The 19,877-nt window shown below is 38.3% G+C and overlaps 1 long non-coding RNA gene across 3 annotated transcripts; it reads left to right on the top strand.

The window, feature by feature from the left end:
- Window positions 1-286: 286 nt before the first annotated feature.
- On the top strand, window positions 287-1,997 carry LOC148040819 (uncharacterized). Of its 3 annotated transcripts, none has more exons than XR_015692237.1 (3): window positions 287-506; window positions 614-644; window positions 743-1,997. It is a non-coding gene; the product is annotated as an uncharacterized LOC148040819 (long non-coding RNA). The 3 variants fall into 3 exon arrangements; XR_015692239.1 differs by having other exon boundaries at window positions 581-644; XR_015692238.1 differs by having other exon boundaries at window positions 293-506; window positions 607-644.
- Window positions 1,998-19,877: the final 17,880 nt, after the last annotated feature.

Genomic DNA, 19,877 nt, shown 5'->3' with positions numbered 1-19,877 from the left:
TACATGTGGTTAGCCACCCTTCCATTTTTCTTTCGAAAGCAAATGTGGGTGTTGGTCCCACACAAACATAAACTCATACAAGCTTTTCAAACTTATACAAGCTTTTCTAAAGAAATGTCGGGCCGAGGGAGAGACTTGCATTGAACGGGTCTATCCACCCACGGACTCCGACACCTCTAGAGGCTGGAAATCAGAGACAGTAAAAGACTTAACGTTGACTGAAGAAAAGCAGCAGCATCAGCACGTCTCTAGAGGCTCATGTAGAGTCGCCAAGCTATATAATCCATCAGCACCTCTCTAGCTAGAGGATCATGATATTCTCGAAATTAAGGAAAACATGAATCGGCTCATGTCGACAACACTCATATTACTGGCTCCGATCGTTCTCAATATTATGGTTTCGCCAGCTACTGCAATTAAATATGCACAGTTCGACGCAGCTCAGCCTCCTCCTATTCTTACTGCGCAGTTCACTAGTCAGCCATCTCCGCCTCGTCTTCTTCCAGGTATAATAAGTGGTTCATGCGTGTGTATGTGTATCTCTCAGTGAGAGCTTCTTAACGCAAATCTCAATATATAGCACTTTCAATGCTGCTGATTGGATAGATGACAGCCGCACCCCGCGCAACCGCAGGCAGCTCCAGGTAAAGTACTAGACTGCCATCTCTCCTAATTAGTCGCATATTTATTTAGAGAAAGCAATCGTGATTTTCCAGATTCTAATCGGTTTTCATTTCTGCAGGTTGATAGTGTTGATTATACTTCTGGACCCCCGCCCACAAACTCCAGAGACAACTACGCTGGACCCCCTCCCTGCTGCAAAAAGTAAAGGTGATTAGTGGCACCCCCTTGAATAACAAATTTTGAGAATCGTCTGTAGCAATGCTCACAGAAAACTGTCCTTCGAAGTTCGGTGTCCATTAAAATCTTTGGTGGATGGGAAAGAAGTCTGCAGTTTTCCCAGCCAAGTCTTCTCAATAACAAATCTTTGGTGGTTGAGCCTATTTATTGTTGTTGAAGGCAAAAATGAAAAATGGGTCTTTGACTTTATTATCTAAATAACCATATGATGATAATCCATACATTGATTTGAAACATGACATTTGCAGCAAAACATCCTCATTCTCATTCTGTCTGTTCAACATTAATGCTCTAGAATCATGATCCCATCCTCTTGATATACAAAGGTGACTCCTCATTGTATGGTGAATAAAGGAAACTGATCAGATTGAATTGTTGCTGTGTGGCTACTATCATGTGCTTATTTCATGTTCACAAAAGCATGCAGTATATAAGGAGATTGAATGGGTGCAAAAAATCCAAATGCATTTTCATACATATTTTCTTCTATCGTTGTTTTCTTCTTTGTGAAAGGCTGCTAAATATTTAACTCTATCCAAAATTCCAAACTACTTTGGAGAGAAGTTCTGTAAGGAGAAGCCAATAGCCTTCCCATTGAACTTTGGACGGTCCTCCATACCTTCTTTGGACTATCTGGTTACAAAGAAATCCTGTTTTATTTAAAGGTAAGTCCTCTATAACTCATGGATTTATCTTTTTGGTCGGTCGGCAATGGAGAGCATGGACGCATGAAAGAAGCTACCAAGCATTTAGCCAAAACACGCAAGAAGAACCTCCAGCAAGATCAAGACTTAGTAATGGTTGCCTCCATGATAGAAGAATAAGAGTTTGTTCACATTCTCACCGTCATAAAGGATGCAGTTTGATGCTACTAATTACCCAGGATGATTCCATCACATTTTGCTATTATGCATTTGTTACCCCATAGTAGTTGGCTTCCAAGAAATACATGGTCCCATTCTAAATAATATGGTCGCAACATTCACTGTTGCTTAGAATCTACTATTCTCTCCCACTACATATGATCTTAGAAAAGAAAAGAAACCTTTGAAATGCCATGTAAGAGAAGTTGGATAATCTCATCCTTTAAACTTGTAACTATAATGAGGTACGTATCTATCAATGATAATCGATGATATTACAAAATGTGAACCTTCAAAATTTCCAAATTTATGAGGTCATATTGCATTATGAGTAGGTCAAGGGTTTCCCATTTTCTTATTATGCTACAAAGAAATCATAGGTCCACATGTCTAATAGTCTTCAATGAGTTGTTCTGTAGTTTTATTTTGTGAAATTTCCTCTACTTTCATGTCAATTGTCATGGTATCACTTTAAATATTTTTATTAGTCGGATAAAGAAAGATACTAAATAAATTAAAGGTCAACTTTAAATACACATTCATATAAATGAACTCTCCTCAAAAGAGAGGGAAAAGCATATGATAAAAGAGCTCTGGTCAATGTTTAAGAGATAAGATTCATTACCAAAATTGCAACTAATAAGCAAAGTGCAATATAATAGCATAATATGCTTATATAAAGCTCTAGGATCTAGTTTTGCACATGTATATAGGCTCAAAAACACTATGGGTAGGAGGGATAAGTTTTCCTCTTCCTAAACCTAGCAAAGAACAAGTTACATAGTTTTAGATTGTCACTAGAGGATTGGGTAGTGGCCTCCTCATGCTCCTTAGTAGTGGCATCCTCAAGCTCCTTATGTTAACGGCAACAAGCACTATACAAGCAATAGGTCACATGCCAAGATGGATCATAAGATGTTTGGCATAAATAGGCTGAATGTTTTCAACTATACCACAATAAATTGATGATCATTACTTGCAACATACATAGAATGATTGCACATTGAAACTAAACAGACATTTGCAACATCTTATAAGAGTAATAAAAAGGTAAATATTTTTGAAACTTGCCCTAGAAGAATTGATCACATAATATTAAGGCTTCCATGCCACTCGCTTCAGTTCATTCTAGTACTAACATTTGCTAGAAGAGAGATATCATAAGATTGATACATGAAATGTATTACCTTTACATATATGTAGCATAGTTTATAGTTCTTTAGCAATATAATTTAAAAGCAAAAATCAACCATTCATAACAACTTTTATCAATTACTCACAAGAACTATATGATTTAGTTTACATAGTGTCATATACTGTGTCACAAGTAACCTAAAATTTTTAAATTCAAAGCATGAAATTATAATGTAAACTTACTCTATACTTATTCAAAAATCATGATTGGTGGTTTACTTCATCGACAAGAGGCACAATCAAATTCCATAGTATCTTGCAAAAGGAAGAAGCAAACAAAGAAAAATGTTAAAGAAAAAAATGTTGGAGTTATCTTTTTAAAAAATATGTATGTACAATAATGAGATCACGTCCAAATACTTAACAAACATGGAACACAAAACCATGCTAATATGGCCGAGAGTTGGCACAACACTCTCCAAGAATTTATAATTATGGGGAAATGTGCCCTTCCCTTGTGAAGCAATAGTATAATATTACATTGGTTGGATTGTAATGTACTATACTATTCTATCCTATAATACTATGGTAGAAACCAATTAGATCAATAATAGGAAATATAACTAGACGTTTAATGTTTAATTTGTCCATAAATTGGTATCTCTATATTCGTCTTCATTCCAAAATAAGACTTGTTGACATTAACAAGGTAACGGGCTTGGGTGTAGTGGTACCACCATCATATTGAGTAAATGTTATTGAAGTAACTACTATATTGAAGAATAAAGGAAACCCTTGGGCCATTGAGCCTTATAGAATAAGTATTATTTCATCTTAAAATACATGGTGTTCCCATAGCTCCAGTGGATGGTAAACCAAAGCTAGCATCTCACCTTGTCATACTAGCGAAAAGAAAATTTTCTTACGAGAGCTATAATGCAAAAGCTTATACACATCCCTAATCTCTTAAACAATTTGCTACATCCTTCCATATTGTGAAGCTTATAAAATAGGGGATAGTAAGCAATGCCATGGTAGAAGATTGATACTACAATATATCAGCCATATACCCATGTTTAAAGCGATGAAAACATTCATAAAAAAATTATCCCCGTCATTGCAAAAATCATTGGCATGTTCATCTCTACACATACATTGCTATTTTCATCACTATCTACATTGTAAAAGTGACGGGAATGATGCACACATCAACACTTTTTGAACCATTTACTAACACGAATAGCGACATGTACATGTTTATTTGTGACTCTAATAGTGACAGTTGCAGAGAAAATATAAATTTAGGTGGTAGGGCATGCTAGCTTACCACCCTTCCAGCCCCATGTACTAATCAATGTTCCATAAAGCATTTACAAATTGAGTACACAATTATCATCAAAACACATACATCATGAGATGTTGGAAAGAAAGAGTTGTTGATTCAATATTCAAGTAAGTACAATATCGATGATGGTATTTAATAAAACTACATGGGATGATAGGGAGGACAATCCAAAACAAATAGAGAAACGTATCTATAAATATCGCAAGATCTGAGGACTCCATACAAAAGATGAGAATTTTATCCAAGGAAAGCCACATAGAAAGAGCTTGAATGGATCATAGGGCCAAAAAAGGAATAGATACATACTTCTCAAAACCAAGCAATTGCTACACCTCCTCACCGTTTGAGAGCTCGTCCCAACACAATGGAGTGTCGGATAGACTCTATAACATAAACAATCAAAGATTAATCCACAATACATAATGCATCATTAAAAAACTAACAAACACAATTTTAGTGAATTTGGGAATGTTTCAAGTCTCATTCTTCATTATTTAGAATATTGGGACTCAAAAAAGACATATTTAAGTTTTCCAATGCTATTATGCGACACGTCATTGGAAATCTTATGAAAAATGGAATCTATTGAGCTATTGAACAATAAATTTGGAGCAACAATGTGAGAGTTATAGCAAAGAGAAAGTTTTGACCATGAGTCCTAAACTTGTGGAAATTTTCTAAATTCACTAGTAGTAAGTTAATAATTGAAAATAAGAAAGAGGTACAACTTGCTAGGCTATCATTTGCATATAATCTATGGATGAGTGTAGTAAGATTGTATCTCTGCATACAGACTCTCCAAATCTGTAGGATCTCGGTTTGTGATCAAGTGCTGCAAGAAAAACAAAGTAGCATTGTTAAAAATAAGGTTATTAGTAGAAATAGTATATCAAGTAAGAAAGTAAACACAACCAAAAAACTTATTCTCCAATTTAATAAGTTCTATGATTGCCACTCCCCCAAATGATGCATGCCCCCTACCTACAATTAGTGCCCTTTTTGTGTCCCATTGTTTTTGCTATCATCCTAGAGCGGCTATGGCCTCCTCCCCGGGTCTCTACCAATCTTTTGTGTCCAACCACTTAGGATTTGAAGCGCCACTCTTGATTTTCTTATGCACATCTAATTGTTTATATGAAAAATATGCATGTATATAGTCTATCATTTATCTTGTGGAAAATCGATCTACTACTATAGGTACCGAAAACTCCTCATACAAGGATGCTATCAAATAGTCCCTACTCCCTTCTGGTATATTTTTCCAGTGGTCTAGAACATTGTGTCTAAATACTTCTTTGCACAACTTTCTCATGTATGCCATCACCCTCCTCTCGTATTTAGTCATCAATAGTATGACACCATTTTTCTCATCCACTAGGCATCCATAATCTAGAAGGATACATCTAAGGTGCATTCTCTCCTACCTACGACTATGATCCTAGGCATAACAAAGAGACCCTTGTCCATCTAGCATATATATAGGGGTGGTATCTCTGGGAGTACCATCCATAGGAGTGCTACCTATGGATGGCTGAGAAACACCTAGAGTCAAAGGAGTAGATGTTCTTATAGTTATAGAAAACCTGGGGGTGATAAGTGTCTACTCGATTAAGGAGATGGAGATACTGCATTAGTGTCTCCACAGCACCTGCACATGAGCCACCCTCTTCAAGAGAGAGGAGTAGCAACCAGTTGTGGGATCACAACATCGCGAAGGATGAGGAGAGAAAATATGTAACTCTCTTTGGCATCCACTACAACCACGCTCTTCATTGGTCAAGCAAGGAGTCCCTGAGTCTCCATTCCATGACTAGTCTAGACCATTGACTCTGCCTACTACAGATCCAAGTGTTAGAGTATACTGAGGTAGAAATAGTAGAACACCCAATAAGACAACTCTTGGTCTGCCATATCTGTGAAGCATGCCATTTGAGCCAAATATATACGTGTGAAGATCTCCTATAGCTCCTCATCTATCATCCCTTGGCTCATCTTGCTCTCTGGATCATTAGTAGTAATTTACACAATTAGAAACCAATGTTAGCATAATCAATATATGGATTTAGGTAAAGCACAATAAGATAACTTTGTGAAAAAGGATACTAGTTAAAAAGCATATATGCAAATACCAGTACAAGCACATTATCAATGGATTTGACAAGCAAATGCAAATACAACCAGTCCTATAGCTCTATGTCAAGCTGTTGGCATAGCTCAGCATACATTAGAAGGTCTATTCATAGGTCTCTACAAAAAAGGAGTCCACTCCATTCTCCAGAAAATATTATAATCTTATCTCTTCGTCTACATTACCCATGCTTGTCTCTTCCGCACACTCCAAACCACTCTCATCCTCCATTCCCTACAATATCGACTCCTCTACTTCCACATTCTCCTTGTCCATACTAGGGACATTACTTTCATCATACACTCAAGTGCTCTAATGTATTGATGGCACAACATATCACCAACAAGGTTTTCGAGGATTGGGATAGAAGATTACATATTCAATATCACATATAACTATGCTATAAAAAATGAATCAATATTTGTGATTGTTTCCTGTTGTAAAAAAATTAACAAAAAATATTATGCACTTGTTCACAATGACTTGGCAAGATAAATGTCACGCAAATCGTTCCATATTTTCTTGGAATCCACCTTTAGGAATCTAAATGAACCTCACCAAACATTTATCTTCTTCCAATACCACTTTAGATAATTGTATATTGAATATGATCACAGAGAAGCAATGGTAATCTACTAATATAGTGCTTTACAAACTATCAAAACACTCAACCTTATCTACTATAGTATTTGGATCCATGGCCCACTATCGACTCTCTTGCTCAAACTTCACCATGATACCAAAGTCTATTCTGGAGTGCATTTTGTCGATGCGCTCAGCTCAAAATGTTGCCCACATAACCATGCTACACTATAGATTTTGTATCGTATATTGAAACAACTAGGTTAGTTGTCTCGTATAAAATCTAGATACACAACAAAGAAAGCATGCTATCATCTTCGGATTACATCACCTTGAGAATTCCCACTCCTCCCTAAAAACTTCTACCCCTTCGTGTAAAGTTGTAGTCAAGGCATCATGCAACCACCTCATAGGCATGAATAGTGGCATCTCCTCCATGCCCTTGGGATATCAAACCCATTGATTGTATGTGCTATGTAAAAATTTTGATTGTACTTCATTATGTTCCCTTCTAGTTTGTTTGTACCTACCAAGCCACTTCTTCATGGATACATGGTGCAACATACAAAAATGATTCACTTTCTCTTTCATGCTACCATCCATTCTCTTTTCTATCTTTTTTTCAACCACCATATCTCATGTCAATCTATTTATCATCCTTTAACATCCACAATATATTGTTATCTAAATCCACCATTAGCAGCAGCCACTTTGAAATATGTATCGATGCCTCTAACACTAGTCAACCTTTAGCTATATTTCCCTCTAAACGAGCTTGTTGTCACAAAAATCCCTTTAGTTTTTTCAAATCCCTTTAGTTTTTTCATGAATTTATTTTCTCCATAAACATCTCTCCAAATCAAGCTTGCACTCATTTTGGAGGATGGAACATATTGTAAGAAGTATATATACATTTTCACATTCTCTCTACTCAAAACCTTGTAAAAACTATCCGTCATATATTATAAAGCATCACATTATATTAGTAATGTACATGTAGAACTCTCCCTCATATTTTTCAACCTTTGTAGTTTACACTACAAGATATAGGCCTTATACCGACGTTAAAAGTGACGAAAATGTAAATAAATAAATTTACCCCCATCATCACAAAAAGCGTCGTTATTGGTGACGCCATAGAACAGTCAGTATTAACATCGTTATCAGCATCGTTATTTGCATTGGTATCATGCGATGCTAATATCGATGCAAATAGCGACGCTAATAATGACGCTTTTGCGACGCCAATAACAACACATGCAATAAATTTGTGACACTAATAAAGACGGTAACATGGAAAAAAAAAATTGTGGCAGGGCAGCAAGCTGCCCTACCATATATAGCACTATGTTCTTTATTTGGGCCATACAAAATGGTTTATGTACTGTGTACAATACTCCTGTAAATAAAGACAAAGTGTACTTAAATCATAACATTGATACATGAAATAAATACATGATCGCATAATAAAAGTGATTAGTACAATAATGGCAAGATATCACTACTACATAGAAAATGTCTACACAGATCACGTGACCGAAAAAGAAGGGTGTGTGAGCTCCAGGGATCCAAGGGAGCTATAGATCATCCCCATTCGAAATCTCGTCCCGCCGCAAAGGAGCATTGAACGGACTTTGCAAAAAAAGAAACAACTACACATCAGTCCACCATACAATAATGCATTCTATGGTAACTATAGACAAGAAAGATGAGTGACTTATAGGGCCGCTGCGTCTATACAATTGGTCGATCAATGCAGTGAGATCGTGCCTCTCTGCATATCGAGTCTCAAGGCCGGTCGGATCGCGATTTGTAATGGAGTGCTGCAAAGGAAACAAAATACTAACTGTTAAAAACACGATTGTCACTACAAAGGATATTGCAAAAGAATAAGCAAGCAAAACAAAAGAAAAACTTACAAAGTCCTCCAGATATGTCATGTGGCCGCCACTCCCAAGATGATGGACCACTCTAGCCTCTAGTCATGCCCTCATCACCTCACCCTGCTATCTCCAACATCCTGGAGAATCTGTAGCCTCCTCCCTCAATCGGTGCCAGTCGTCCGCGTCTAGCCACTTGGGCTTTTCCAGCCCCATTCTTGAGTACCTTGCATGCGTCCGATCGTCTGTGTGACATATATGCACGCATGCACTCCATCATCCAGCCCCTAGAAAACCTATCTGCTGTGGCCGGTACCGGAAACTCCTCATGCAAGGATGCTACTATGTATTCCTTGCTCCCCTCATGTATGCTTTACCAATGATCCAAGAAGTTGTGCCGAAAAACTTATTGGCACAACTCTCTCATGCGAGCCATCACCCTCCTCCCCTCATCATTCATGATTATGGCTCTTGACCTATCATCTACAAGGTAGGCATACCCCTCTTGGATATGCCTAAGATGGGTCCTCTCCCACCTGTGACCACGCTCCTAGGCATATCCAAGAGACCCTTGTACATCTGATGTTACCGACTGGGATAGTATCTATCGGAGTAGCATCCATAGGGGTGCCACCTATGGATGGCTGAGCAAAAGCCGGAGTGACTGGAGTAGACATCTCCACAGGTGTGACAAATCCCAAAGGTGACGCAACTTTAGCAGAACAACGAGACGGAGATATTACATCCGTGCCTCCATAGCAACCATCTGAGCCACACTCTCTGGAACCACCACGAGAGGGAGGAGTAGCACCTGTATCCCAAGCCGATTGCAGGTTCACTGCATTCGTATCTCTGCAACATCCCCCTAACCATGAAGCACTCCCTTCATCTGGAGCATCAACCTCTTCTGCTCGTAACTGAAGCATCTAATCGCACCGAAGTAGATCTAATAGAGCGGCTTGATGATGTCCGAGACAGCTCCTGGTCTGCCATGTCTCTGAATCTCGCCATCTAATCTAGAGACATGCATGTGAAGATATCCTACAACTCCTCATCGCTCATCCCTCGACTCATCTTGATGATCTAAATATCCACAAAGATCACCTGCACAGACAAAAAATAATGTTACCATAATCAATCTAAATCATACAAATTGAGTAAGTGGATACTCCGAGTATGAAGTATCCTATGGTCCCATGTCAATCTTGAGACACAACTCGGCATAGATTGGAAGGTCGATAGACATGTCACTACAAAAGGATGAGCCCATCTCATTCTCAAAGAATTCTTGGACTCCTGTATTTCCATCATTGTTACCCAATATTGGCTCCTCTACATGCTCCAAGATTTCGGTGTGTAACGTGTCTACCTATTCCCTTTAGGACACGTCTTAGTAGTCCATCGAAAAGGAGATCTAGAAAGCTCCACCCGGCACTCCCACGGAATGTCACGGGGTTTGCGATCTAGGAATTTTTGTGTCTGCCACGTAGCGGAAGTATTCTGGCCGTTCCCACTTAGGACCAACCTGAATCAGGGTTTTTCCTAATGGTCATTTCCTAAACGGCAACTAGTGTCGAACCTCGAGCGAACTACTTTACGTAGAAATGCCAGGGCCGAAGCGGATTCACGCTGCACTTGGTTCAAGGAGAATGGGAAATGTGAGGGATGCAGGGCTCGACCTCTCTGCCCTAAGGCATAGTCCCATTCTGTTCCCCTAAAACAGCGTAAACCGGGATTATTATAACTTAAACTCTAGGTCAGCGCCCTTGTTGTTCGTGTCCTTTGAAACGATCCTCTTGCTATCCATCATGATTGAGAAAAGTTCCCAGCCAACCAGGACCACCCATCCGTAGGATGGACCCATGGCCACATCCACCACACTTTCCTCAAGTTGTTTTAGTTGTCTAATTACCTACCACATTTAGTTGGACATGCATCAAACAGCTTTCTTAATTAGTCCATTAGGCACCTGTTCCTTCACGTAATGATAGCACTTGACATAGAAAAGCAATGTTAAACAAGTTCCTTTTCAACAGCTTATCATATTTATCTTTGGAATACATTTATAAACTCCAGTCCGTAAGCTTATCCATAATCTTCCGGAGGGCTATCCAGCAATCCATAGGGATTACTAATCCAAGATTCCGCCCGTAGACTAGTATGCGGGCCTCGAGATCCAATCCTGAGTCACGTTGGCCTCTTGTGCAGGGCCCGGAAGGTGAGGGATTTACAACCAAAGCCCCCTAGCACCCAAGTGTCCTCCTGCTCCAAGTAGCGCTCAACGGAGAGATCTTACGCGGTGGGTTCGGTCCACCTTCCCGGCATGGTTAACAACCCCCTTGGTTAGGGTCAGATAGACAGTCGGGGGTAACTAAGGCTACCTCTCCCTTCAGGCCTTCAACTTGAAGCATTAGATATCTTTTCATCCTTTATTCTTTGAGCAAAAAAAGCAAACAGTGTACTCTAAACTATTACAAGTACAATCATTTCCAGTGGTCGTTATTTTAGCCATCTGCTAAGGAGTGAATCCCTCTTTCCAAATGCATTCAGCATTGGATCCGGGATCAATTGCGACTTGGCAAGATTCCCAAGGGTTTATTTGTTAACCCTTATATCCTTGGGTTAGGGCTGTACCCTATTAACCCAACTTAACCAATACCTTAAGTTCTATTAGCAGTAAATATGTTATTCCAATTTACTTATTGGTCTTTTGCTTCCAAGAAATTATCTAATCCCCTTATCTTGGTTCTTTTCCCAAGAAAGGTGCTATGTCAGGATGACTACTCATCCTCTTGCAAGTTAAACTTGCGCAAGAATCTGCCAATCTCATTCCGAGGAATTGGCCATTCCCTTGTGATCAAATCACAAGATCATGCGACTCTGCAACTTATTGGACAAGTGTTGCATCTAGTTCATCGGACTATTTTACCCATCAAACGGCGTCTTCTAATCACAGAATCGTGATTAGATAGGAAACAAGGTTAGGGTGTCTTCATTTCCAATCCGTTTCTGATTGCACTAGGCCGACATTGTCGTTCCGAGGGTTCCAATTCAAACCAAGTTTTATCTTTTTAGTGAGCAATCCTTAGGGTAGAAACCCTCGATCATTTCTAGCAAGTATGTCCTACTGTCCCTACATTCCGTGAATGTGGGCAAGTCTTTAGGATATGAGAGTTTCAACTTGGTAATAAGTGCAACTAGGTCATGTCCTCAACATGCTAAACCCTAGTTAGCACTTAGAATATTATGCATCGATTTAACCATTTCTAAGCGAGTCCTTTGTGGTTTAGGTGTTTAGGGTAAAACCACTACGATTCTAGTTTCGTAAGCATACAACTCATTGGCTATGAATGAATTAGATTTACAATCCCTAAATTTTTCGGTTAAAATCAAAGCGTATGTTAAGTTATGGCATAATTCCTATTGATCCTTTTATAACATGTAATCAAGATTCATGCTACTAAGCTTTAGGGTTTTATGTGAACCATGCAACTTTTTCCTAATTTCCTTTCTAAAGGAATAATTCGTATGCTGAATTTACACAACCTTTCGTAACTAATTTTGTAATTGATTGAGATTTATGCGAGTTTCCTAGAGGTTAATCTACTTCATGCAGCCCTAGAGTCATTTCCATGCCTTGCAAATTCATACAATTTGTTAGCTATCTTCTTTAATGAATCCTTGCAAAGAAAGAGATGTCTAATAATGCAACATGTAACTTTATCTTTCCATGCACAACAATAATTTTGACTTTGTAAATATGATCATTAGTTGATCTAAATGTGTTACTTTGCAATGCATATAATCAATTTGCTAAGAATGATGTTTTATGTCTTTCTTTCATTCGTTCCTTTGAAAAATACAAATGAGTGATTTCTCGACTGTGAGTTATTTTCCCTAAGATAGCCAATGTTCTTCATTCGTAAATGTGTATCTGGTGCGCAGATCGGTCGCAGTATGCTCACGTAGTAAAATCCCGGAAGGTCCCCAAGAACAATGAACTCTACCTTTTTGCACAAAAAACAATGTAAAAGCATGAACGACAAGAAGCAAGAGACCAATTGGGTTCAATCTCCCCCATGCCTTGTGTGAGCGCTTCACAAAGCATGTATTTTATGTATATTTCCATCTTCATGCTCAATAATAGCCCAATTTACAAAAATATGACAAGCTTTTAGCTTTTGAGTTTGCTTTCTACAAAAATAGGAAATAAAGCTAATGGACGGTGCCCATGGAGTCTGGCACGCCCAACAGAATGTCCAAATAGAAATAACATATCCGTGCGCATAGGCGCATACAAAATAATAATCAATAATCAATGTCTCGATAGAAATAACAAAACATAGGCGTGACGCCTATCAAAATATAATCCAAAGGTTGAATACTCGCTAAACTCCAATGCTTTCCTCCGCCACTGCTGCTATCTCTACACATCAACTGAAGCATTCACAATCGTTAGTAAAATAATACAATTAAACCGACAAAAGTGAATACCTAGCAGTCTTCAACTACATAAATAAATCAACTGGTTAGAAATAAATCCTAACCTTAATTTATTACGAGTGCGCACTCTAAACTCATAAACGTTTATTAATTTAATATGTATTTTGCAGAATCACCCGCTATGGAATCACCCATGTACACACTAAATTAATGAAACGCCCAAAAAGGACAGGCGTCCCCATCAACTTCTCGCACAAAGAATCCTCTTTGTGTATGAGCCCTGGTCATCTAAGTTTACGGAATCCACCGTAAAACCTCATGGAATCCACCGTGGCACGGAATCCACCGTGGAATATGCCTCCTGGCATCATACCCCCGGGGTGGGATAGCAATTGACCTCAATTGCTATTAGCTCAATGTGGAGCTAACAGAGTGGGGAAAGCATTTAAGTCTCTCGCGTGCATCCATTGTGCTTCCTCTATAGGATGGTTCTTAAATTTTACTAGATATCTAGAATACCTTCTGCCAGTTCTAGTGGTCATATAGTCAGTGTCTATGATGGCTTCTGGTTCAAGTATTTCAGTCTCTTCCTCTAATAAAGGTGGGTTTTCATAAACAGGGTGGACAGGTAATTGGCCTCTAAATGGTCTCAATAAACTAATGTGAAATGTATTGTGAATTTTCCAATGAGATGGTAATTCTAACTTGAATGCATTATCATTAATCTTATGAATGATTCTAAATGGTCCATAGAATCTAGGAGCTAATTTGACAACTGGATGTCTATCTACACTTTGTAGTCTACGTTTTTCTATTCTCAGCCAAACATAATCATCAACTTTGAAATTCATGGCTTGTCTTTTCTTGTTGGCTTGTTTGGTATATGATTGTTGGGCTTTAGCAATCATATCCTTAACCTCATGAAAAATACTATTATGCATACTAGCAATATCATCAGCACTCTAAATTTTATTAGACAAAGATGCAACAGGTGTAGACAATCTATATCCATAAATGACTTCAAAATGTGCTTTCTTTGTAGATGTGTGCGGTGTATTGTTGTATGCAAACTGTAATAAATGCAAATGAGTGTCCCATGTCTGAGGTTGAGAGATAGTATATGCACGTAAAAGATCTAAAATGGTGCTATTTGTGGCTTCTGTTTGTCCATTTGTTTCTAATGAAATGCAGATGAGAAATCAATCTTTGTGCCTAGATTAGCAAATAGGGTAATCCAAAAATTGTTACAAAATCTAGAATCACGATCTGAAATAATCACTTTTGGCAATCCATGGTTAGTAAAAACAATTTTCAAAAATAACTGTGCTGCTTGTGATGCTGTTAAAGTTTTCTTACATGGAATGAAATATGCTTGCTTACTAAATCTATCTACAACTGTCCAAATCATATCATGGTTAGATTTAGTATTTGGTAAACCAGTAATGAAATCCATAGAAATATGTTCCCAAGGTTTAGATGGAATAGACAAAGGCATTAGTAATCCATATTGTTTACCATGATGTCTCTTTACTCTTTGACAAATCAAACATTCAGAAACGAAATTAGATACATCTGCATCCATATGCGGCCAATAAAAATCTTCAGTTAACATGCGCAATGTAGATATGATACCTCTATGACCTTGATATGGGGGACAATGAATTTCATTCAAAACAAAAGATCAGAATGGAATAGTAACACACAGTCTCTTTTCAGAAAACATAAATCCATCATTATATGACAATGAATCAACACGAATGAAATTATTTTGAACTAATTTTTGCCAATCAGAATGAAAAGTAATATCCTGGTGATATGTATCTTTCATAGCAATCAAAGAATCAAAAGATATGACAGAAATATTATGAATTGAAGGTCTTCTACTCAATGCATCAGCAACTACATTTTCTTTTCCAGGTTGGTATTGAATGATAGGATGAAAACTTTGAATAAAGAAAGCCCATTTGATATGACGGTCAGAGATTTGGGGTTGGCTAAGTAAATGTCTAATGCTTTGCTGGTCGGTCTTTATCATGAATTCTGAACCCATTAAGTAGTGTTTCCACTGTCTTAATGCTTGTACAACTGCTAATAGTTCTTTGTCATAAGTGGAATATTTCAGCTCAGAGGGTTTCAGCTCAGAACTAGAATATGCTATTGGATGATTGTCTTGCATTAGTACGGCTCCTATTCCTGATTCGCTAGCATCGGTCACAACTAGAAAGAATGGTCTATTAAAGTCAAGCAACTGTAAAACAGGGGCATTGGTTAATGCACGTTTCAATAAGTCAAAGGATTTCTGCTGAGTTTCAGTCCATTGATAAACAATTCCTTTCTTGAGAAGTTTTGTTAATGGTAAAGCAAGTAATGAAAAATTACGTACAAACTTCCTATAGAAACTAGCAAGACCAAGGAATGAGCGTAACTCATGCACATTTTTAGGAACAGGCCAATGCAATATTGCATCAATTTTCTTAGGATCAACTTTAATTCCTTCAGATGATACAATATGACCTAAATACTCAATTTTTGTCTTAAAGAATTCACTCTTTTCAGGATTTACAAACAATTGATTTTCTTTCAGTAATTGAAAAACTAATGACAAATGCTCATAATGCTCTTTCTCATTTTGACTAAACACCAAAATATCATCAAAGAAAACAATCACACAATACTGATATTTTAAAAAGATACGGTTCATCATTTTACTGAAAGTGGCAGGTGCATTAGTCAATCCGAATGGCATGACTAAGAATTCGTAATGGCCAAATTGTGTTCTGAATGCAGTCTTAAATATGTCAGATTTATCTAGCCTCACCTGATGATATCCAGACTTAAGGTCAATATTACTAAATATAGAAGATTCTTGCAGTTTGTCCATAAGGTCATCAACTCTAAGTATAGGATACCTATTCTTTATAGTGATCTTATTTAAAGCTCGGTAGTCAATACACATACGATAGGTATTATTCTTTTTTCTTCACTAAGAGTACAGGTGCACCGAATGGAGAACTACTAGGTCGAATTAAACCTCTATTTAGTAATTCTTCAACTTGACTCTGGATTTCTTTTTGCTCTATCTGATTGTGCCTATATGGTGCTTTGCAAGGTGGTTGTGTGCCAGGGATTAAATCAATCTTATGGTCTTCTGGACGTGAAGGTGGTAAACTTGGTGGTAGGTCTTCGGCAAAATAGTCCTTAAAATATGCAAGAAATTCCTTATGCCTAGGGTGCATATGATTTTCATTTGCGTGCAATTCATTCACCCGAATGAGATATGATTTAGTACTCTTGCGTAATGCACATTTTGCTTGAGTATGCGAAAGCAGTGGGAAAACATTATATGCATGCATACCATATAATGTAATAGATTTTCCTTGAAAATTAATATTCATTGTGTGTGTGGAATAATCTATATTTGGATTATGCTGGTGTCGCCAAGGCATTCCTAGAATAATGTCACTTGACTCTAATGGAACAACTAAGAAATTTCTTCTTTCAATGTATGAACCAATTTAAATTTCTAAATCTTGTACTTCTTGTGTGCCATTGTACCTAGTGCCTAAAAATGCAGCTTTTATGCGATAATGCGTAGGTACAATCTGTAATTTCAATTCCTTTACCAATTTTGCTAAAATAAAGTCGAGTACTACCGTCATCATGCAAGATAGTCTTTTCCTTTCCATGCACCAAACATTTCATAGTCAATAATGAATGTGGAGTAGGCATACCTGGTAAAGTGTCGGAAGTAGTAGTAGTATCATCATCATCTTCAGTGAAATCATGCATATCCTCATGCTCGTCTTCGTCCATGGCTCCAAGATAGTTGATATGTGCTGGTGGATTCTTTGAATGACAATTTGCTGCGAGATGCCCAGGTTGGTGACACTTATAGCATACTATTGGCTTGGCTTTGGTTACATTATTTGCAATGGCTCAAAGTTTGGGTACATTTGGATTTACTTGTGGAATAGGCTTAGGATTTGGATTGACATTGGATGGTAATGCAGGTGGTTTAGTCCAATTCTTGCGGAAAGATGGTGAAGAGAAACGACCTGGATTAAACCTTCTAAAATTGGAATTGAATTGTTTAGATCCATAATTACCGTTGGCTTGGAATTGCTGTGGTCGTCTGTCTCTTCCGCGTAACTTATCTTCAGTGTCGTGAGCTAGTGAGATGGCGTCTTCAAGGGTAGCAAGCTTGAACATGTTCACTTCAGCGTAGTAATGTCCAAGAAGTCCAGACATATACTTCCGCTTATGTGTCGTCTCTGGTATGTCTTCAAGCATGCGTAGCTGTAGGAGTGCATTCAAAAAACGCTCTGTATACTGTGGTATAGGCTCACGATCCCGTTGTTGAAGTAAATCCCATTGCTTGATAGCCTTCTCATGAAATTGTGGTGGAAGGAAATTCTGCATGAACTTCTTCTTGAAATCTTCCCAAGTAGTAGGACATTCTATGCTCTTGCGTACTACAGTCCACCAAAGTGATGCTCTGTCTACCAAATGATTAGTAACACACTTGATTTTATCTTTTTCGGGATAGGTTTCCTCATGGAAATAGTCATCAAACTGGCTAATGAATGATAAAACAGTCTTTCCTTCTCGTATGCCATTGAAAGTGCAAAATTTGAAACTTCGTTTACTTATCGTTGATTCCTTGTGAGTGGTTTGAGCTTCAAGAGTGGCGTCAATGGTACGTCGAATCAAATCTTCAGCTTGAGGTTCTTCTTAGTCGGTAGACACTCTTTGCAATTTTGTCAATTGTGCTTGCAATGCTTGCCTAGCCCTTCGTTCTTCTTCCAATTGCAGCATGATTAGATCCAGCTTTTATTCCATGGTAGGCTCAGGTAGGTCGTCTTCAGCCATAGGATCATCCATATGTGGTTCCGTCATCTTGTAAAACTCAATAAACCTTTCTCACTCAAAATCAGGTTAGCGGGATGAGCGTAGCTCAAATTCGGGGTTACAAGGCTATGTATTTTTGGGTATTTCTTTCTCAATTTTTAGAAAATCTGCAATATTTCCTTCTTCATTTGCTGAAAATACTTCAGCGGACCTGTGGATGGGTAGAATACTTTGCCACAAACAACTTTGCAGTTCAGAGTTTTTGCACAGGAACAACCCTTCTAGGAGTTTTAAGCACTAGTCAGTTCTGACTCCAGTTAAGTAGTCTGACTTGCAGAGTTGCAAACTTAGCCGACTTGCAGAGTTGCAGACTTGCAGAACTTAGGCCGACTTGATGAACTTGCAAGACTTGATTGCAGTCGACTTGCAGAACTTGACTTTGGAGGTGCAGGACCTGAAGTTTGTCGACTTGTGTGTCTTGTACAACTTGATGAAAGCTTAATGATTTAAGCTTAATAGCTTAAGCTATGGAAGGAGGGGTTAATAGGCAGCAATGACGCGAATCGTGGGGGGGAGGGGGGGGCGTTCTCTCCACGATGCGTGATTTTCGGAAGGCCCTCTTACAACTCGATGAGGATTTGTGGAATTTCCTTAAGCTTTTAAGCTTTATGACTAAGCTTTTGAAGAAATTAGATATGAACTTCTTACTGTATATCCACAACTTGATGAAGGAGATGAATGCGTGGTCCTCCGCCTGCACAGCCTGGTCCTTTGCGATCTGAGAGTAGAAACAAGGGTTCTTGATCGCCAGAAGTCTGCCTGTATCGACGGTTTGCGACGAGATTGATTGTAGAGCCCGATCGTTCCTGGAGCTCCGCCTTCGCTCGAGATGGGTAGCGATTGGAAGCTCTTGATCTCAGCTCCGCTCTGATACCATTGGTGCACAGATCGGTCGCAGTATGTTCATGTAGTGAAACCCCGGAAGGTCCCCAAGAACAATGAACTCTACCTTTTTGCACAAAAAACAATGTAAAAGCATGAACGACAAGAAGTAAGAGACCAATTGGGTTCAATCTCCCCCATGCCTTGTGTGAGCACTTTACAAAGCATGTATTTTATGTATATTTCCATCTTCATGCTCAATAATAGCCCAATTTACAAAAATATGACAAGCTTTTAGCTTTTGAGTTTGCTTTCTACAAAAATAGGAAATAAAGCTAATGGACGGTGCCCATGGAGTCTGGCACGCCCAACACAATGTCCAAATAGAAATAACATACCCGTGCGCATAGGCGCATACAAAATAATAATCAATAATCAATGTCTCAATAGAAATAACAAAATATAGGCGTGATGCCTATCAAAATATAATCCAAAGGTCGAATACTCGCTAGACTCCAATGCTTTCCTCCGCCACTGCTGCTATCTCTACACATCAACTGAAGCATTCACAATCGTTAGTAAAATAATACAATTAAACCGACAAAAGTGAATACCTAGCAGTCTTCAACTACATAAATAAATCAACTGGTTAGAAATAAATCCTAACCTTAATTTATTACGAGTGCGCACTCTAAACTCATAAACGTTTATTAATTTAATATGTATTTTGCGGAATCACCTGCTATGGAATCACCCATGTACACACTAAATTAATGAAACCCCCGAAAAGGATAGGCGTCCCTATCAACTTCTCGCACAAAGAATCCTCTTTGTGTATGAGCCCCGGTCATCTAAGTTTACGGAATCCATCGTAAAACCTCACGGAATCCACCATGGCACGGAACCCACCG

Source organism: Lygodium microphyllum, chromosome 1 (genome assembly GCF_053477565.2).
Source record: "Lygodium microphyllum isolate KBCC chromosome 1, Lygodium_microphyllum_v1.1.10, whole genome shotgun sequence".
Classification (NCBI taxonomy): domain Eukaryota; kingdom Viridiplantae; phylum Streptophyta; class Polypodiopsida; order Schizaeales; family Lygodiaceae; genus Lygodium; species Lygodium microphyllum.
Note: the sequence above shows the minus strand (reverse complement) of the source record. Positions and strands in the feature narration are given on the sequence as shown.